The sequence below is a fragment of the Callithrix jacchus genome, chromosome X, assembly GCF_049354715.1.
Source record: "Callithrix jacchus isolate 240 chromosome X, calJac240_pri, whole genome shotgun sequence".
NCBI classification, from domain to species: Eukaryota; Metazoa; Chordata; class Mammalia; order Primates; family Cebidae; genus Callithrix; species Callithrix jacchus.
Window position 1 is genome coordinate 32,249,784 of NC_133524.1, and position 22,915 is coordinate 32,272,698.

The 22,915-nt window shown below is 37.9% G+C and overlaps 1 protein-coding gene and 1 long non-coding RNA gene across 22 annotated transcripts in view; one reads left to right on the forward strand and one right to left on the reverse strand.

Annotated features, from left to right (window-relative positions):
• The window catches only part of DMD (dystrophin), a 2,312,475-nt gene that overhangs the window by 292,568 nt on the left and 1,996,992 nt on the right, over nucleotides 1-22,915 (reverse strand). The gene's annotated exons all lie outside the window — the stretch shown is intronic.
• Nucleotides 1-22,915, forward strand: part of LOC144581011 (uncharacterized) — a 60,878-nt gene that overhangs the window by 32,154 nt on the left and 5,809 nt on the right. The window contains exon 2 of the long non-coding RNA XR_013531495.1: nucleotides 17,729-17,819. This is a non-coding gene — a long non-coding RNA (uncharacterized LOC144581011). The remainder of the gene's footprint in view (nucleotides 1-17,728; nucleotides 17,820-22,915) is intronic.

Below are 22,915 nucleotides of genomic sequence, written 5' to 3' on the forward strand. Positions count from 1 at the left end.
GCCCACGAGGAAGTGTTACAGTGCCCTTTTAACTTTGCTGTCTGAGGTTGGTTTAAGTGTTACCCGCTCATGGAGGGTCAGTATGACAGCCTTTTTCACCCGCACTTGTGGCACCTGAGTTCTTGTCCAGCATTCAGAAGGAATGAGGTGACACGAACAAATTGAAAATGATAAATATGGGGGATTTTTATTACCAATGAAAGTGGCTCTCAGTGGGAAGGGGAGCTGAAAAGGGGATGGAGTGGGAAGGTAATCTTTCCCTGGAGTCTGACCATCCATGGCTGGATTCCTCTCTGAAGCTATACTGTCAAACTGTCCTTCTAATATCAAGCTGCTTCTCTTTGATGTCCAACTGTAGTTTCTGACATCCAGCTGCTTCTCCTTCTTCTGCTGGCTGAGCTCTGGGGTTACTATAGGCACAGGTTGGAGTTAGGGTGAGGTTATGGGTGGTTTTAGAAAAGACACTCTTAGAGTGGGAAACAGAGATGTAAGTTCTCACTTTGGGTCATGGTTCTAAGGTTTTTGGCTTGAGGGTGGGTCCTGGTTGGGGACCTGCCTTCTTCTGCCCAGAATTTCCCTGCTTTCTGTCCCTTATCAAAGCCATATCTTGACAGGCTATGGATACTGACCTGGAGGGGGAGAAAGCTATAGCTATAGAAGATTTTTTAATATAATGGGGTACTAGGATTAGATTTGTGGTTTGGCAAGATACCTAGTCATAGTGATAAAGATAGATAAAAGTCTGAGGGCAGGGAGGCTAATCATTAGAAGGCCAAATAATTAGTAGCCACTGAAAAATGACTGAGGGAAGGGCAAAGTAGTTAGAGAGGAATAGCTGGATTTGAGTGTTTTCATTTTTAAACATGAGAATCAGCAAACCGAATTTAGTGACCAAATAAAAACTGATGATAATGGAGAGGCAGAAGTAAATGTGGCCCCAAATTTTCATTAATACAGAACAGTGACATCATTAATAGAGAAAGTAAATGCAAACTGCAAAACAGGTTTGACTATAATATCGTATGTAGAAAACACTATCATTTCCATTGGTTGGGCCATATCTGGAATATTATCATCAGTTCTGGATAGCTCATATTGAAAGTGTAACAAGAAAATAAACCTTGGGGCCTCAAAATCACTAAACTAAAGGGAAAAGTCAAGCTGGGAACTTCTTTAGGGCAAATTTGTCTCCCACTCTTTTCAAAGTCATCCCTCTGCTCACTGAGATAGATGCTTATCTGATTGCCTTTTTTGGACAGGCTAATCAGATACTCAAAAGAATGTAACCATTTGTCTCTCACCTCCCTCTGACCTGGAAGCATCCGCCTTGCTTCGAGTTGTCCCATCCTCCTGGATGGAACGAATGTACATCTCACATATATTGGTTGATGTCTCGTGTTTCCCTAAAATACATAAAACCAAGCTGTGCCCCGAACACCTTGGGCACATGTCATTAGGGCCTCCTGAGGCTGTTTCATAGGTGCATGTTCTCAACCTTGGCATAATAAACTTTCTAAATTAACTGAGGCCTCTCTCAGATATTTGTAGTTCACAATGGGACCACTGATAATTCTTGTATAGGAAGACGAAAGTCTTGACTGTGGGTATTATGAAAAATAACAGAGGGAACAAAAGAAATTCAATATAATCGAATACTTTTACAAAAGCAGTTATTTAGAGTGTATACTCTGAACTCAAGTTCTGTTACATAGTGGAATATATAACAGTGATGAAAGAGCCAAGCTTTTCTTAGCTTTTCAACTTAGCAGGACAATGAAAACAAAAACCCAACTAGTTCTCATTAGCATGAAAAGAGGACGCTTAGAGAAGATAGGAAAATTGACAAGAAGTATTTATGGACATAGAGAAGGGACAATTCTCTTTGGCTCCAATGGGCAGGAATAGATCAATACATAGACATTTCAGGAAAACCAATTTTCATTTATTATAAAGACTTTGAAACAACCAGAACTGCTTTCTGGGAAAAGGGTGATTTGTCATCAATGACTGTACTCAAACTGGGTTTGGATGACCAAAGAACCCACAGGGATTTTATAGAGTCAAATCCTGCCTTGAACAAAATGAATGATTCTTAAATCCCTTGAAATTCGGAGTTTGCATGGCAGAAGCATGATGAAGATCATACTACCTAAAAAGAGAGGATCTGATTTCAGGTCCTAGAAGCCATGGCTTTATTGGCTCCTAGTTTCCATATCTACGATATGAGTTTAGATGAGCTATTTCTAAGGTTTCCTGTTGCTTTAAAACATTCAATGATTTTAGAGTTGCTTGATGTCGTTAGAAATATTGAATGCCAGAATGTGGAATATTTATCTAATCAGATAAGAAATAGAAAAACTTTGTTTAAAAATTTTAAGAAGCAGTCACTATTAAAGTTGCACTTAGAGGCTATTTATCTGCAACAGTGAGTAGACATAACTATGTCAGCTAACATTTATTAGATCCTATTCCAGCTAGTGAGCTAAGCATTTTATATAAATGATCTCATTTAATTTTCATAACAACTCTGTAAAATCGGTACTATTCGCAGTCAGGGAAACCAAGCCTTGGAGAGGTTAAGACATTTGCCTTAGGTTATACAGTTTCTAAGTGGTAGAGCCAGGATTCATACCTTGACAGCTGTCAACAGAAATTAGTGAAAGTTCTCTGTAAAGGGTTAGGAAGTAAATATTTTAGGCTTTGAGGAACACATAAATCTTTATTACATGTTCTTCTTTGGGTTTTGTTCAACTTATCAAAACAAGTAAAAAACTGTTTTTAGCTCCCTTGCTACAAAAAAACAAAACAAACAAAAAAAACAGGCCCCATGTTGAATTTGTACTGAGATCTGTAGTTTGCTGTCCCCTGCCCCACTCTCTTATTACAACACCCTACTGCTTCCCCGAGACTAATATTTATTGAGGTCATACTATGGGCCAGGCACTGTGCTAAATGCTTTTCACGCAATATATCAGGTAATATGACCAGCCTCTGGAAAGTAGGCTTTGAGAGTTTCAGCAGCAACTGAAACACACATACAAGACTAGAAAGTGGCAGAGCTGTGTAAATCTGGAAACTGTGCTTTCATCCATTGCAGTAGAGAGGCTGATAGACTGACCTAGGACTGGGGCAGGAAGGGATAAAAAACTGATGTAGAAGACAGTGTGGCAATTCCTCAAGGATCTAGAACTAGAAATACCATTTGACCCAGCAATCTCGTTACTGGATATCTATATGAAAGTTTATAAATCATTCTATTATAAAGGCACATGCACACGTATGTTTACTGTGATACTGTTCACAATAGCAAATACTTTAAACCAACCCAAATGTTCATCAATGATAGACTGGATAAAGAAAATGTGGTACATATTACACTATGGAATACTATGCAGCCATAAAAAAGGATGAGTTCATGTCCTTTGCAGGGACATGGATGAAGCTGGAAACCATCATTCTCTGCAGACTAACACAAGAACAGAAAACCAAACACCACATGTTCTCACTCATAAGTGGGAGTTAAACAATGAGAATACATGGGCACTGGGAGGGGAACGGCACACACCAGGGCCTGTTGGAGGGTGGGAAGCTGGGGGAGGGATAGCATTAGGAGAAATACCTAATGTAGATGACAGGGTTATGGATGTAGCAAACCACCATGGCACGTGTATACCTATGTAACAAACCTGCACATTCTGCACATGTACCCAAGAACTTAAAGTATAATAATAATAATAATAATAATAATAATAATAGTAGAAAACTGGTGTGTAGAGTATGGCAATAGCCTAGACAACTATGGTATAGTTTGAAAAACACTATAGCTTCATAATCAACTGAATTTGTCAGTTCACTGGATGTCAGGCAGGGTGGATTAGGGGAAGATCACTCTAAGGTCTGAGCTTGGAAGACTTAGACAACAGAAATAAGGAAGTCAGGTATAGGGCTGCGTTGAGGAGGTAAACAGACGGGGTGATAACCTTATAGTGGCAAGATCCCTTATGGTTTTGGCTGCTTAACTAACTCGCTGTGTTACAGCAGGCAAAAAAATAAAAATTTTGCTTCTCTTGGCTTCAGTATCCTAAAGTATAAAACGAGGGTGTTAAATTAGATGGTCCCTTAGTTTACTTCTAGTGACAATGTTCCAGTCAGTGAAAAGCAAAGGAAAATTATAGGAAACTGCCAAAAGAAAGAGCCTAGAATAGGCTTTTTGAGGGAAAGATTTCTGAAAAAGAATTGAACAGAAGGGTGCTAAAAAGTTTATTGTGATTCATCTGTCTTACTGCTCTCAGCAAATAAAGATCAAACGGGATCTTTGTGTTTGCAAGGTCAAAGTAAGCTAATGTCCATTATCAAATGGGTAAATGACACTTAACTGGCTCAGAGAACGATGGGAAAATACATAGGCGAAAACTAGTGGAAAGAGTGATTAACATGACAGTTTCTGGTTCTAAAGAATAAGGAAACCTGGGAAATGAAGAAAGATAAACAAATATGAGGCAAGAATTGAAGATGATGTAAATGAACGGGTCACTATGATTACGGGGGTTGCCTATTAGGCAAGAAAACAGGGTATCAATAATCTCTCAAGCCACCTCATACAATTGGAAAGGAAAATGAATGCTAGTATCACTAAGAAAAGATGGAAAAGAAAATGATCACTAGTATCACTAGGAAAAGACATAGAAGAATTACTATTAGAATCATCAAAAAATAAGTTTGAAAGCTTTTGCAAAAAGCACAGAAATGAATATTTGGAAGCAAATGAAACTAATGAGAATTATAATGAGAAACATAGCAGTTCTATAATCTTGCCTCTCTTGTAATGTGTCAGAGAACAAGAACCCTGCTATTTTAACATGCTTTGTGCATGTGATGTCAATGCTGAACTTGACAAGAAGAGAAGAAAATAATTTCTGATGATAGTATGCAGCATCCGGATCTGTTTCCAAGCTATGTGATTCATTTAAAAGATTTCTAAGGAAAGGATACATCTAGATTATCAATGGCATTAAATTCGCTGTTCTGAAATAATATCAATAATATGAAAAAAATCTAATTTTATGTATGTGAAAAAACTACTTATATAAACTCATATTCATTCGAGAAACAAATACTCCAAGTTGAATATCAAAGAGTTTTCTTTCAGTTATCCTTTGTTCAGTGGATATAAATGCTATGTTACTTAATACTGGGTATAAAAAGAAAATAAGATTATTAGAAATATACAAATCAAATACACTTCCAAAAAAATGAGAAGCTGTTGAAATAAGGTCAGTTAAACAGAAATCTATTTGTAGGGTTTAAAACACTATGAATGAAATCATCTTTTGTGATTCCATCATCCTTGCATTTCTCAAATTCTATTTTGGAATCACTGCCTATGTTCATTGCCTAAAATAGCTTTTCCTTTGATTCTTAGATGATCTTATGAAAATGAAAAAATATATAAGGCTGTTTTGCATATAAATGATTAGACACAGATAAATATTTACACCAAACAGTTCAGGGAGAGGGGACTAGTTTTTTCAGAGATTACACAATGAAAATTTTAGACTGATTTAATGATATTATTGGATATGCCAGTGTAGGGTGATGAATAAGTAATGAATCACTGAATTTCTCCCTCTCTCCCTACCCACTGCCTTCCTCACTTCTTTCGTCCTTTATTCCCCTTTATTTCTTTATTGACATACATACACAGTGTATACACCTCCCATCTTCTAAAGTAACCCCAGGGGAAGAAATGGTCAGGTGGTTATACTAAAAAAAAAATCTGGGGCATGAAAATCTCAGAATTGTGGGTCCAAACACGAATGCAATATAAAAATTAAGGCACACATATATGATATTTCAATTTTTTCATTTTTATGTGTGAATGAATTTGGAAGAAAAACCTTTCAAACACTCAAGACTTTCTGTGTTTTCTAGCCACAGCCTTCATTTGCAACTCTGACATGGCATGCTGCTGTTTTCTACATTTCATTTGTGTGGGCGCCTGCTGCATACCAATATATATTTTCTCTTTACAACCATCCACCATGTGGATGCATTTCTTTATTAGTCTATATATATTCTGTAGGCTACATCCTGCAAATTTGAACATGGACAAAAATGCAATCAATATGATCCATAACACTGCACAGATGTCTTGAAGAGATTGTAGAAATCATTCAGCAGGAGGCTGAATGTCGAAGAATTATAAAATGCATTTAGATGGACAAGTCAGAAACAGGTTTAAAAAGTCCCAAATTTTAAAATTTTTGATTTCATTATGACCGTGGAATGAGGTAAAAGCATAACTGTAGTCAGCAATTTACGCTTAAATATAGAAAATGCAAAAGGTACTATGTACATAGGAGGAAAGCAGGTATGGATGTAAGAAGAAACAGGAGGGAGAAGCCTAACGAATGATCTTCAGATGAAAAGAGTCAATGAAAAATATACAGCTGTGGTTAAATGCTTTCAAATTGCCATTTATGCAATTGATGCATGGAATAGGTATTCGTCAGTGCAGAGAGTGTGAACAGAACATTATTATGAAACAGAGCAGGATCCTTGGCAAAATACCAGTGAAATACAGTTTTCAATAGTAAGGAAAATAGAGGGTGTGAAATAATGTCCATTAGAGAGAAATGCATGCTACTGAAGACTCTCGGCACCATTCCTGGAAGAGTAACCTCCATGCTTAGAAACCCTGAGAGTTCTGGGAAACAATGACCACAGAAACCAGACTTGTTGATTTAAATTAAGATTTCAGTTGTGCTTAAGAAACATGTAATTATTACAATTATATCATCTGACAAGAAAAATAGTATGTATAGGCAAGAGTGATATTTAAAATGTTGTATTTAGCCATTTGTATGAGATGGATACAGAACGACCAGGTACAGGCAATGACCAATCAGAACAGAATTCAAACGTTTAAAATGGAAAGACATGGGTGTATTAGAACATATTGGCTGAATATCAGTGCCTGATGGCAATGGTTGATACAGCTGTAAAAAAAAATTTCATTTCACATTCCTCTTTGTCCCTTTAATATAATTATAATTTCCAGAAAAATCAAAAGTAGTAGAAATAGTTTAAAATCTCAACTTTTAAAGAATTACCTTCATATGACATTTGCCAAACTACTGACAATTATCTATAATTGACAAAAAATGAGCATAAGTTGACTCAAATTACTAAGAGCGAGCTGCAAAATATTTAGAAAGTTGAAAAACATCTAATATTATAAAAAATTCTGTTCAAATCACTTGTTTAGCTGAAGTTCAGAATAGTGAACAATCAGCAATAATAGATGTAAATCAATTTTCACTTATGGATTTAAGTGCCCTTTTGAAATACTTTTTGAAAAGTTAAGAGACCACACTGGTAAACTATATGGTAAAAGCAATCTACGACAATTTTCTAAAGCCTCTGAAATTCTATACAGGTTCTCAAAAGTACTATACAGAAGTAAAAGTTCCAATAATAGATGCTTTCAACGATATTAAAGCAAAAACACAAGAGGGGAACAATGACAGATATAAAGGTTTTATACCTAGGAAAGATTTAATATCTAGACGTTGTCATAAATTGCTACACTAAAAAACAGTGCATGAATTTCAGCTTCCCAGCTTAACAAATGATGGGCAATATAGTCAAACCTTCATTTACATGAATTCTTGAGGCTTGAACATATTAATGCCAAATTAGAAACTAAGAGCAGATTATACCCAGACATTCAATACAGAGTTACTGAATATCTAAGTGCAATGTACTGTGCTAGAAGCCATGAGAAATATCAATATTTTTTCAACATGGATCCTAATTTTAAGATATGTATAGTATACTTGGGGATAATGAAAATACAAGTAGGCCAAGAAGATAACTATTGAGTACTGGGCATCATATCTGGGTGATAAAATAATATGTACAACAAACCTCCGTGACATGTGTTTACCTATGTAACAAACCTTCACATGTACCTCCAAACCTAAAATAAAAGTCAGAAAAAGAAAATACAGCTAGAAAAGTAAAATGTATTAATATGAAAATTAATTATTTTCGTACAGAAGCATCAGGGAAAGCTCCATGATAGAGTATGGTCTTGACATTAAGAGTCTGTGGAATTAGACTTCCTGGTAGAGAAGATAATAATGATGACAATAATAACAGTGCAGACAGTGACAGATGCCATTATTGTTTCTGACACCCAAGAATCTTGGAGTTATACAACTTTTATTCTCCAAAGGCCTCATGAAGTTGGTTTTTAATTTCATTTTACAGATGAGGAAACTGAAGCACAGGAAGAACTCAACGTTATATATCTGTCAATGGAGTGGATTGATTAGAATTGGATCTCTCCAATTGCAGAGCCCCCATTACTATACTGCCTTTCCATAAACAGAGCAAGATCAGTTTAGTCGGCATGTGGTTTGTGACAGAAAGGAGTGGCCATTAGACTAAAAGGGTGACTTGGAGTCTCCTAGCTGCATTTAAAAAGGTACATTGAAGATATTCTCATTCAAGCCATGTTCATCTCTACAAGCTTTACCATAATTTTTTATTAATAACATAAGCACCAAAAGAATATCATGCCATCGTCATGGAAATCCATTATATTAGGTCATCAATGAAAACAATACTCAGAAGTTCTTGAATTGTGCTCATGAAATTAAAAGTTATCTTTTGAATATCACAGGCATCATAGAAAAACAAATACTTTAAAGTTTCAACTACATCTTACTTGTGATACTCTATCTAATTTTTAAAACTTATTGGCTGGGTACAGTGGCTCATGCCTGTAATCCCAGCACTTTGGGAGACTGAGGTGGGTGGATCACAAGGTCAGGAATTCAAGACCAGCCTGGCCAAGATGGTGAAACCCTGTCTCTACTAAAAATACTAAAATAGCTGGGTGTGGTGGTGGACACCTGTAATCCCAGCTACTTGGGGGAGGCTGAGGCAGAGAATTGCTTGAACTCAGGAGGCAGAGATTTTGCCATGTTGGCCAGGCTGGTCTTGAACTCCTGACCTTAGGTGATCCACCCACCTCAGCCTTCCAAAGTTCCGGGATTACAAGCGTGAGTCACCGCATCCAGCCCTTAAACCATATTTAAAGCGGCATGCATCTTTAACCTTTAATGTAAAGAACATAACAATAGAAAAGTATTTAAGTTATAACCTTACTCATGTAATGCTTTAACTGTAGAGGTCAACTTTGCACTCTCCTGTGACCACAAAATGTGCACACATTAGCTTTTTATTACAGAACTCAGCACCACTAGGTATGATATAAATGGTTCCTGAGAAACAGAGTTTGCTGCATTGTGTTTCTAGTGAGAAATAGTTGCACAGTATTTAAGGAGTCATTTATTATGTAATGGGAACTTTGCGCTTAGAACAGCTCCACAGGGAGAAGCAATAGAGCTAGATGTAAAAATGTTCTCCATTTCACAATGCAGAAGTTTAATTTTTGCAGTATACTCTTCCTTATACAATCACAATTGTATATGTTGGGTAAGGATTTCCATGAAGTCAATGTACAATTTGGCCTCCTATCATCCTTATTTTGCCCTCTTCCTTTCTCTTCTAGTTGGAATGAAACAGAGAAAGGAGTACACAGCATGGCCTTTCTCTGATTTTGACCTACATTACATTTTGACAGTGTAGAGCAATGGGGACCATATAATAATATTAATCAACCAATAATTCTCTCTCAATATATATTTTTGAGATAGAGTCTCACTCTATCACTCAGGCTGGAGTGAAGTGGTGTAATCTTGGCTCACTGCAACCTCTGCCTCCCAGGTTCAAGCAGTTCTCCCACATCAGCCTCCCAAGTAGCTACTGGGACTACAGGCATGCACCACCACACCTGGCTATTTTTTTTTTCAGTAGAGACAAGGTGTCACCATGTTGGCCAGGCTAGTCTCCAACTCCTGACCTCAAGTGATCTGCCTGCCTCGGCCTCCCAAAGTGCTGGGATTACAGGTGTGAGCCACTGCACCTGGCCCCTATAACATTTTCTGTATAAGTTCATAGGTACTTTAAATGCAAAGCGAGAAATGCAGTATTACCAGGGCAGAAAAACATGCTCTGTTAACTTATGTGAATTCATTATTCCTTCCTTAAAATGATTATTCACATCCCTGTAGTAAAGAAACTTCTCTACTTACAACTTCCCATAGGTAGCAATAAAGCTCCCAGGCACAGCAGAAGCATGGCAACGAATGCCACCAACAGAGGACATTAGAATTTACTTTAGACCACCATGAGGTTTTCTCAGTCTGTGTTGTGTTTTGTGTGCATATTTTCCTAATGTTTTATAAATATTATTATTAACACCTCTATGTTCAAAAATACAAAAGAGCGAAAGTGTTGCTTTAGGAAATGACATGGGATTACTATGGCAACAAAACAGAACTTACTGTGGAAGGGTGTATACTATACATTGGTCACTTTTTTCTGTCATTTTGGACTCACAAGGAAATGAACTTCCAAATAGCCCTTGAGAACCAATTCTCTTTGTGGAGAAAGGAGGTTCTATGTCATCTATAAATTACAGGATCATAGATTCTTCTTGTTTGTTTGTTTTTTGAGGCAGAGTCTCACTTGTCTCCCAGGCTGGAGTATAGTGGCACAATCTCGGTTCACTGTAACCTCCACCTCCAGGGTTCAAGTGATTCTCCTTCCTCAGCCTCTTGAATAGCTGGGACTACAGGTGTCCGCCACCACGTCTGGCTAATTTTTGTATTTTTAGTAGAGTTGGAGTTTCACCATGTTGGCCGGGCATGGCTTGAAATCCTGACCTTGCGATCCGCCTGCCTTGGCCTTCCAAAGTGCTGGGATTATAGGCAGGAGCCACCATGCCCAGACAGATCATCTCTGGAGGAAGGGGGATCACTTGAGGTTAGGAGTTTGAGACCAGCCTGGCCAACATTGTGACACCTTGTCTCTACTAAATATACAAAAATTAGCTGGGTGTGGGGGCAGGGACCTGTAGTCCCAGCGACTTGGGAGGCTGAGGCAGGAGAATCATTTGAACCTGGGAGGTGGAGGTTGCAGAGAGCTAAGATTGCACCACTGCCCTACAGCCTGGGAGACAGAGTGAGACTCCTTCTCAAAAACAAAAACAAAAACAGAGAGAGAGAGAGAGAGAGAGAGAGAGAGAGAGAGAGAGAGAGAGAGAGAGAGAGAGAGAGAGAGTGTGAGTTGATAGGATCTTAAAGTTTATCTCGTAAAATTCCCAGGTAAAAGAGTAATTCTCTCTGAAACATCTTTGTGGCAAGCACAGTTGCTTGTCCCCATATATTTTCCATTTTTTTCCAGTGGCAGTAGAACTCATTATTTTCAGTTTGGTATGTGGATGGCTGAAGGAAAGAATGTATTTGTTAGCCTCACGTGGATGTAAGTATAATCATGGGACAAAGTTCTGGTGAAGGAACTATCAGGGGATACATTTCATGATAGTTTCTGAAAGATTTTCTTACAGCACTGCTGGCACACACCCTCTCTGTGCCTTCTCCCTTCTTCAATGTTGCTGGGGGCTGGAACTCAGATGTGTTGGCTGGAGCTAGAGCAGATGTATTGGACCATGTGGTAACAATGAGAACTGATGCCATCATGGCAGGACAACAAGATAAAGGAGGACTTCAGACTTAGTGAAGCAGAACAGCAGAAGGAGGCCTGATCTACTTAGTTCTGGGCTTCTACATCAGTGAAACCCCATCTCTACTAAAAATCTCTACATTTCTGTATTGCTTAAGCTATTGTTACAGTTTGCCCTACTAGCAGATCAGTCAGATTAAAAAACTGATGGAAATTTCTGAAACAACTCTAATGTTTATATTTTCTTTACCCAGAAGAAACTCTACTGTAACACTTGTCCATAGTTCTCTTCTACAATCTTACTTAAGTGTGCTATCCACCCTTCCCAGACACATGAAGAAGCTGTCCTGTATTTTTGCATTGTCTTCTTACTGAACATTCTAGATTCTTTCAAATATTCTTCATATAACCATTTCTAGACTTTTCACAATCTTGGTTTCCCTGCTATCAATGTATTATGATTTTTTAGTGTTCCCATCTTATGTGATGCTCATAAGTCAATATAACTGCCGATGCAGTTTAACTAGTGTAGATCTTAATGGAACATTTGTGAATTTCATTAATGCAATCTAATACTGTATTGCCTTCTATAGCAAGCCACACCAGAGCATACTGGAGATTAATACAGCCTTTGTGGTAATTTAAAATCCCAATTTCTTTTTCATATAAAGTGCCACAAAGTCAGATGTTCCTTAGCCTATATTTGTATAAAACACTTTAAAAAAAAAGGCAGGACATCTTGCTTGTTCTTGTTAAATTTTATTTTAATTTTTTGATTTTGGTACAGTATCCCAGTCTGTTATAATCTTATTTTGAATCTTGATTTTGATCTTTCAGGGTGTTGAACACCATTCTCACCTTTGTGTCATTTGAAAAATTAATAAGTGCACAAGGTATATGCTTTCCTAGAAAAATGGCAAAAATCTGGGTCAAAGTTCAGGCAAGAAGGCACAACTTTTAGGGGGCACTATATATGGAGGGCTGTGCAGTGAAGTAGAACTGAATCCACTCTGTAGTTAGCACCACAATATGCTTCTCAAATTGACAGTTTAACACAACATTCCTCCTTGGACATGGTTATTGAAACATCCCTACATCTACCAAATTGTATTTCTCTCCATGTATAATTCTTCATGTAATTTAATAAGATAATGTGAGCAGTCACGTAAAAGGCATTGCTGAAATTCAGATACACTGCTCCAGCATAATATCACTTTCAAAAAGCCAGTTAAGCTGGCAAAGTAAAAAAAAAAAAAAAAAAAAAAAAAAAAAGTCCACGATATAAAGGTGAAAACTTTACAACAAGACTCTAGCAAATATTAAAGTCTAAAATAAAGGAAAAGAAACATTTGCTCAATGTTTCAAAATATGGTTTCTCACAGATTTACAGTTTTCTTTCTTTCTTTCTTTTTCTTTTTCTTTTTTTTGAGATGGAGTTTCACTCCGTTGACCAGGCTGGGGTGCAGTGGTGCAATCTAGGCTCACTGTAACCTCCACCTCCCGGGTTTGAGCAATTCTTCTGCCTCAGCCTCCCAGGTAGCTTGGATCACAGGCATGTGTCAGCACGTCCAGCTAATTTTTTTTAATTTAGTAGAGATGGGGTTTTGTCATGTTGGTCAGGCTGGTCTTGAACTCCTGACCTCAAATGATCCACCCACCTCGGCCTTTCAAAGTGCTGGTATTACAAGAGTGAGCCACTGTGCCAGGTCCCAGATTTATGGCTTTTAAGATAAAAGTGACATGCCAAATTAATGTTTTAAAAGCCTCAAAACATATAGGAGGGAAAAATTAAAGTGCCAAGTAGTGAACATACAGCTAAATAATAAAAAGTAGTCACATTGATGCTTTGTTATTCAAAAATCATTTTTCCTCAAAGAGTAAGGGTGATAAATTGTAGGGACTATCCCAATACATTTTCAATTAAATGACTAAATTAATGTACAGACATTTAATTAAAGTTCTCTAGTTTTTCCAAATGCTGTTAATTACACCACTATCTAAAATTAAATCTCTCCCCAAACCCTTTTACATTTCTTCTGCTCATCTGATACAGATATAATTAAAATGCTACAAGTTCACCTAAATGCATCCAAATGCTATAAAAGAAAATATGAAAAACTGGAGTTTCAGTAACTCCTTACGAAGCTGGTATTTTAATGGGATTTTTGCAATCCTTGGGGAAAACCAATACATGTGTAAGTATGCATGCACACACACACAGAAACTGTCTCAAAATTCCTCTGAAAATAAAATTTCTCTCCTTATATCTAAAGTGCTGCAGTGAATATCACAGACAAATACAGTTTCAAAGGTTTTCTACCAGCAAAAGATAAGAATTGTTTAAGACATTGGGTAATTAATTTCAGGCACAAGGTGTACTCTAGTTATAATACTTTTGTGCTACCATTTTCTAAACAGTAAGCATTCCTTAATAGCAGCTCAGAAAGGCAAGCTTTAGGAGAAACAGTTTGGAATTCAGGTTTCCTTGTATTGGATCCAAACTTCCAAGTAGAGAAAAACCAGCCTGGATAATCCTAGCTTCATTCTATATGCAAGTAGTTATTCTCCAGTGAGTAAACAAAGGTTGATCCTAACTCCCAAACTTACTTTATTAATCATATGCAAGATGAAAACACATTGATCAAACAAGGTCTACCAACATGAGACTTCTCTTATTTCTTCTCTTACTTGATTCTGACAGCTATCCTTTTAATTGCTCTGCACGGATAGTATTCAGCCATCTAAAATCAACAAATTCTCTGTTTACCCCAGTCTGTCTTCCAGATTGCTGTAGGTTCATTACACAAATGCTCCTTTAAGAAATAAAGAGTTGCTCCAGGAATGGCCACTACCTGCCATTGCTATGGAGTCCAGAGGTAGGGTCAGGTGCAGGCTTGGGTCTTTTGAAAGTGACTTGTCTCTTTTCCAAAATCTCACTTACTTCTAGTCAAGAGTCTGGTAAATTAGGAGGAGAATTTTTCTCACTCATTATAGCCAAAGTCTTGTGAGAAAAGGCTGGGTCTCAGTAGGACTGCGATTCATGAAAAGTTGATTATGGATAAATTTTATTTACCAATATCCTTCCTCATTCCTGGTTCTGCTTGGCATACAGCCACCCCTCCTCTCATTCTCTTATTACAGGGGTTTGCAAACTTAACCACACTTTGTAATTCTTGGGAGGTTTAACAAATGCTGACGCTTGGAGCCCACTCCCAGAGATTGAATTGGTCTGAAGCACAGTCTGGGTTTTAGGAGTTTTATAAGCTCCCCAGGTGATTCTGATGTGTAGCCTGTCCTTTAGGGCTGTCAAGATGGGATAGTTATTTGATAATAAAGGTTTATTTCCTGATCAATTAAAGGGGTTACCACATCTCAAAGAAATATTTTGCACACTCAAAGGACCCTTAATGGAATTTTAAATAATGGTGTTACAATATCTGTAATTAATTTTAAATATCTCAACATAGTTTGATATTTCATATGTACAGTTAGTGCAAGCTTCACTTCTAGAGGCTTGAGGCAAATGGTTATTTTAATTGGGAATTCATATTCTAGGACAGCACAGCCTTTATCTTATGAAAAAGGCCAAAGCCAGAGACTGCTACTACCATATATCTCTACGAACCTTGGAGGTTTTTATAATGCACATAATGGATATCACAAATGTGTTTTTGCTGAGGGAAATAGTGGACTGCAAAGAATATCCCAATAGGATCTCATTAGTAAAATTTAAGACAATCAAGATATGTGGATTGACTAAAACATTTTCATGACATCCCCTAACATTGCATAAACAGGATATAAGAATCCAGCAAAACCCCTTGCCTGGGCTTTTAATTTCTTTTTTCTTCATTTCTTTTTTTTTTTTTTCTGAGACAGAGTCTCATTCTGTCACCAGGCGCCAGGCTGGAGTGCAGTGGTGCGATCTCGGTTCACTGCAACCTCCGCCTCCTAGGTTCAAGCAATTCTCCTGCCTCAGCCTCCCCAGTAGCTGGAACTACAGGTGCACACCACAAGGCCTAACTAATTTTTGTATTTTTAGTAGAAATGGGGTTTCACCATGTTGGCCAGGATGGTCTCGATCTCTTCACCTTGTGATCTGCCCGCCTCGGCCTCCCAAAGTGCTGCGATTACAGGCGTGAGCCACCGCACCTGGCCTTTAATTTTAAGTCTGGTCTCCAATGGCCTTGTGTCCAACCATTGGCTTAGGAAGAATTTTTGTGACCTGATGCCAAATCTAAATGTAAGAGAATACTGTTTCTCAATGGTGTCAATTTAAACCTAAAATCCTACACTTCATAAAAGTTGTAGTAAAGGCTGTAAGCTAACTTTTGTCTGCCTTCTAATAAATGTTTGTTAACTACATGGTTGGAATTGTGGAAGATTTCATTGTGAGGCATGAAGCTGTGGCTTGAGATAGCTATTTGTCATCCACTTCAAACACTTCTGTGGTTCTCCATTATTTCCCAAAAAGAATCTAAGTGCTGCACGTGACCTAGATTCACTTAGATCATTTCACAGCAGGTGGAATTTGAGGCAGTGTGTCAATAAAATGAGGGGTAAATATTTGGGGTAAGAGGGTTTAATGATTAAACAGTTTTAAGTGATTTTCTAATTTCCTATTTGTAAAAGTGGCCCCAGCAAGAACAGAGACTGAAATAAAGTGGTAGTTTTAAAGCTTTAAATACTCTGCTTTCAGCTACTCTGTCCACTTATTTGAAGACACACTGAGAGAAAACAGGAGCCCATATTATAGCACAGGCTTTTAAATTTGTCAATATGAAGAGCCAGGAAATGCCGTGTTCTTCGGGGCTCTTTCATTTAGCTTGTGTTCCAGGAATGTTCATTTGTTCCTAGCAACATTAGAAATTAATGGGCTAAGTGCTGGGTAAATGTAGGTGATCGGTATAAAGCTGCTTTCTGGAGTTAATGCCTGAGAAATCACCGAGCCTATAATTTCTAAAATCCTGATTCATTTGAAATTTGAATGCAAAAGTACTAATGACCGCAGGGGAAGGATGTTTTCTGTAGCTTCAGAAATACGTAAAGAATATTTGGCATAGCTCCTGATAGTACTGCAATACAACCACTTATAACTAATATATGTAGCAAATACCTTACCACTTTGTTTTTAGATGGAGTTTCACTCTTGTTTCCCAGGCTAGAGTGCAATGGTTTGATCTCAGGTCACAGTAACCTCTGCCTCCTGGGTTCAAGTGATTCTCCTGCCTCACCCTCCCAACTAGCTGCAATTATAGGCATCCACCACCATGCCCAGCTAAGTTTTTGTATTTTTAGTAAAGACGGGGTTTCATCATGTTGGCCTGGTTGGTCTCGAACTCCTGACCTCAGATGATCCACCCACCTTGGCCTCCCAAAGTGCTGGGATTACAGGCGTAAGCCACTGCGCCAGGCCCTACGATCACTTCTTATGTTTCTGCAGAGATCTCTAGAACATTTTTTAAAAAAGAATACTGGCTTCTAAATGGAGTAGATTTTCTATATAATGAATGTTTTAGTCCATTTGGAATGCTATAACAAAAATCATAAACTGGGTGGCTTACCGGCAACCAAAGTTTTTTTTCTCACAGTTCTGAAGGCTTCGAAGTCTGTGACCAAGGTGCTGGCAGATTCAGTGTTTGGTGAGGGCTTGCTTTCTTGTTCATAGATTGCACCTTCTTGTTATATTCTCACATGGCAGAAAGGCCAAAGCAGCTCTCTGGGTCTCTTTTAAAAGAGTTCTAATCCCATTCATGTGGGCTCTGCCCTCATGATCTAATCACCTCTCAAGGGGCCTACCTCCTAATACCATCACATGTGGAATTAGGTTTCAGCATATGAATTTTGGGGAGACCCAAATATTCAAGCCATAGCAGTAAGGCAATACAACATGGGGCAGTTAGATGTAAGTGTAATATACTAGGGGAATCACAATGAAAGAGTTGAATCACCAATTTCTTTGCCTTCTCCTCTATCACCAGAAAAGGTACATAACTGCTCCAAGGCCACATGACTCCATGTGCACCAATAGCAAAAACTACATTCAATGTTTTATAGGTTAGGAAAGTACAGATTCTCACACTTATATGTGATTTCCATTTCTTGCTGTCCCTCTCCTCTTTTTTTACAGAAGCCTGAGAACTTGATCCACAAGTGATTCCACTGAGATGTAACCCTTGTTTTATCCAAAGGGAAGTGTTGGAACATGCTTTGACTATCAGGTGAGGGCTCTGTGCACATTTTCACGCAAATGTTTTAGACTATTAATTCTCCTCCAATGAATGCAAGGCCTTCTGCCTTCAGTGATAACCAAGGTGGTCAGTGTTATCAGGTAGTTGCTTGGCATTTTTTTTTTTTTTGAGACAGAGTTTCACTCTGTGGCCCAGGCCAGAGTACAGTGGCATGATCTCAGCTCACGGCAATCTCTGCCTCCTTGGTTCAAGAAATTCTCCTGCCTCAGCCTCCCCAGTAGCTGGGACTACAGGTACCACCACCACACCCAGCTAATTTTTGTATTTTTAGTAGAGATGGGATTTCACCATGGTGGCCAGGTTGGTCTCAAACTCCTGGCCTGAAGTCATTTGCCTGCCTTGGCTTCCCAAAGTGCTGGGATTACAGGTGTTAGATACATTACTTGGCCTACTAGACACTAAGGCAGGCATGCGCTAAACAGGTCACATGACCCCTATTATCCTTGAAATGATAATACTAGTTAGAACAATAGTTTTCAAACTTTGACCATGACCTATAGTAAGAAATGCTTTTGTCATAGTTACTTACAATACATTCTGCACACATTTTCATTCACCGGTGTATGTATATGTGTTTGTCTAAAATACCACTTCCCCAGGAAACTTTCCCGATCTACTAAACCAGGTCAAGTCTCTTTGTCATATTCTCTCCTAGCACTCTGGTTTTTTTTCTTTCTAAATACTCATTACAACTGGGATGAAATAATTACATAATAAAGATGTTGAACCCATCTCCAGATCTGTTTTCTAGGGCTTTACGAGGGCAGGGACATTCCTCCCCTCTTGTAGGACAGCAGTATAGGAAAAACTGATCTGAAGCAATAATATTTTGTACATAAGAGCGGCTTAATCAGTACTTATGACCTAATGGATAAAGCCCTCAGCAAGGATATCCCTGGGTCCTTTTCTTATGTGGAAATCTCAAGGTAGCGCTGAAGTAGGTCATCCAACATATTCATTGGCATAGCTTACAAAACAACAGCATCAATGTGGTGCCAGGACAGATAGGATATATCTGGGGGGCAGGTTGTGATGTGAGAGCAGAACATATTATTAATACTTCTGCCTTTTCTTATTTTGTCAGGGCTCGAACATGTTTCTTGTTGGCATCCACTCATATTTATTGACTCTTTTTTTTCGTCTCATTTATTTATTGTGTCATTACCAACTTAACCCAGTTTTATCTTCTTTTTGACTACTTGTTGGCAAAACAATACAGAAGCTTAAGAAAAATGGGTATTTTCTAGAAAGTTGGGTAAACATACACTATTGTTTTGCTGCTTAATTTGTTTATGCTGCTTTGCTCTGTCAAAAAAAAAAAGTAGAAAATAATTTATTTATTTTGGAAAATAAGCTCAATAAGGACAGGCATTTGGAACATTCCCTTGATTAACTACTGAGGGAAAGCCCTTTCTACAGAATAGAAGTTACATCCTGTGAGTTGGTCATGTTTTTAGTAAGATGGATTAAATTGCATGTATATGTCCAGAGTCAATTAATGGGAAATCTAGAACCAGAATCCAAGTCAGTTTTGTCCATTACTTCTTTCTTGAGAGTAAACGCCCTTGGCTGAATGACAAATAATGATTACCAGGCAAGGTTTATGTCATTGTCTCTACAAATAGGAAGTTAATACAAAGCAAAACTCTCACCTGACATGTGTTTTTTGATCACCCTTATAGGAAGTAAGTTTTAAAGAAGTGAGAAAGACATGCATGAAACAGGCTATTTTGCTTCCAGATCAAACTTCTTATTAAAAACAGAGCTAGGATCATGTTTCAGCAAAGCACGATATTCCCAGGCCATATGGTAACAAAGGCCTGGGACAGTGATGTCCACATTTCTCACTTCTATGAATGAGTGCCCACAGGAATGTGTTCATAACGTGTAACAAAGTCAAGTTGTGAGCTGCTGATACACAGCTCTCTTATGCCGTACAACTGCTGCCATTAAGGATTTATGGCAGTGTCCTTGCCCAGCAGATGTGTATATCCAACTGAGACATACTCCCTAGCTATAACAAGAGTCCTGTCTGGCTGCAGGCATTGACTGACCTCATTTTTATCTCAACTTGAAATCAGTGTCTTGCTCCCATCCAGTGCCACATGAAATCCAAGGAATCAAAGTGTTATCTCCCCTGCCATTCCTCATGTTCAAAACATGGACCATCATGCAATATTAAAGCATGAATCCTGGAACTCTGTTAATGTGAAATAGGTGAGTAGGTAGCAAGAATTACCATTCCAATGGTTCAGTAGAAAAACTTCATTCATTGTAAAAAAGCAAGAGAGTTGAGTTTCTAGTTGAGGTTGCCTTTCCCGTTCCCTCCCCTTGCAGAGATAATGAAAAAATGCCCAGCCATTTTGCAGATGTGATATTTACTTTCTTTTCCAAGAGGTCCTTTGGAGGAATACACAGAAATATTTAATAAAATCACAAAATAATAGAGGCAAAATAAGCTTTGGAATAAAATAAGCAAATAAGACTAGTTTCTAGTCTACGATTTCTGGTAAAATGTGAGAACTTTATTTAAATTTGTTTATTTTTTCTGGGCGAATTTCATTAACTTAAAGGATCATAAAATAGAAACAATGATCATCTCTACCTTTAAAATCCGCACTTCTATCAATTATTATAGACTGACCTGCATATTTCAGTGTGTACAGAAAAAAAGAGATTCAAGTACAACTAAACCTAGAGATTTCATCAGAAAATAATTCCCAAAATGAGTTACTATTGCAAAATGGAAAATATGATGTAGACAGGTATTTTGGGCTTTCAGATAAACAGCATAAAATTTTGAACAAGATACATCTTTGTTTTCCACAAAGATAAAAACAAGGTGTAGTGAAGAGTGTTGAATTGAGTCTGATTTCTGATCTTGCTTTTAACAAATGAGAACATCTCAGCTAAGTCAACCAGAATCTATTTCCTAATCTATAAATTAAAGGATTTGACCTAGGTAATTTCTAGTCTTTTCTGGTTTCAACCCCTTACTCTCTCTATATATGAGGATACATGTATTTTTCTAGAAAAAAATACACACACACATACACACACACACACACACACACACACACACACATATATATATATGTATATATATTATTTGTTTTTCTTTTTGAGATGGAGTCTTGCTCTGTCTCTGAGGCAACAGGTTCAAACAATTCTCCCACCTCAGCCTCCCCAGTAGCTGGGACTACAGGCATGTGCCACCACGCCCAGCTAATTTTTTTTTGTTGTATATTTAATAGAGATGGGTTTCAACGTGTTGGCCAAGGTGGTCTCGAACTCGTGACCTCAGGTGATCTGCCTGCCTTGGCCTCCCAAAGTGCTGGGATTACAGGTGTGAGCCACCACACCTGGCCAGATTGCAGGTATCTTTAACAGGTTGGAGTGTTACCTGAATTTTCATCAATCTTGGGAAACATGTAGCTGCTAATAGTTTTAACGTCCTATGCAATGTTTAACTCAAGTTTAACATATTAAAGCAAACAGACAAATATTAAACTGCAGCAACACATGGAGGAATAAAAACATTGTGGAAATGGGGTAACACGGAACTCTAGAAGTGTTTAAAATCTCCCACACTGAAATTTCGAGTAAACATTGATCAACAATGGTTAAATGGCAAAATAAATGAATTTAAAGTCACTGAAATTTAGAATACTACTACTTCTTCTTACGTTTTGCCCTTCTAAGATACAGATTCAAATGTAAGGAAAATAGAAGAGCTCAGAATTAAAGGGAAGGGCATAATATGCATACATATCCTACCACACTTTTCCTTTTACCAGTTACTTTGAAGAGTATGCCATGGATTTTTGATTTTAGTAGAATTCATGTGGGGCAAAAGATGGCTTATTATTTCTTTTTTTTTTTTTGAGACGAAGTTTTGCTCTTGTTACCCAGGCTGGAGTGCAGTGCCGTGATCTCGGCTCACTGCAACCTCTGCCTCCTGGGTTCAGGCAATTCTCCTGCCTCAGCCTCCTGAGTAGCTGGGATTACAGGCACATGCCACCATGCCCAGCTAATTTTTTGTATGTTTAGTAGAGACAGGGTTTCACCATGTTGACCAGGACGGTCTCGATCTCTTGACCTCGTGATCCACCTGCCTCGGCCTCCCAAAGTGCTGGGATTACAGGCTTGAGCTACCGCGCCCGGCCGATGGCTTATTATTTCTATTGTGCAAAATCTGCAAACCACTGGGCAGTCATAAGACTGTTTTGTTAAGTTCAAAGATAGGTCGAGGCTATAGGTAGGAGATCCTGAACAAGAAACAAAGTGAGAAACAGTTTTAATTTTTTGTGATTGCTGCTTTTAATGACACACAGAAACATGTATTAACACAGGCAAGACTCGTGCTGCAAGGATATAGGTATTCTTCTAGAAAAGATCAAACTAAGATGAATTAACTACCTGGTATCATGTTTTCACCTGCCTTCCATTTTCCACGAGACTGTATTCCACTTGCTTAGACTTAGGCAATTTTAAAATTCTTGATCTTAATGTCCTCTAAAATGTACAGATTTTATAGCTTGGGTGTTAAGAGACACCATTACCTGACAGGGTAATGACAGTTTTATCTGCACTGCTGACTGGATTTGCTGTGATACTTAAACAATAATCCAAATCAAATGATAATTTTTTTGAGAAGATGTCAGGGAAGGAGAAAGAAAAGAACAAAGTGCATCGCGTTTAACTTGGTTTAAAAACAACACTGCAGCTTCCCATAGCTTCTTATTTTACTGGAAAAAAATCCCTTAGCAATTCATCTTCCTTTGGGCACATGAATGACATTTTACTGTGATGAGATTATAAGAAACAAAATCCCTCAGAGATGCTGCCTTAAAATATTTTTCTTTATAATGTTCTGAGCTCGACAAACCTTGGTAGAAAACAGAATACTCTTAATTATGAATAAATTAACTAAATTAGTAACATGAGATGGATATGCAATTAAGGGATTGTTAATTGAAACTGGAAACACAGCTGTATACAGCTTAGAGATGAATCATACCAGTAATGACGCAGATGTTTATAAAATGTGATTATCTTTAGTGGAG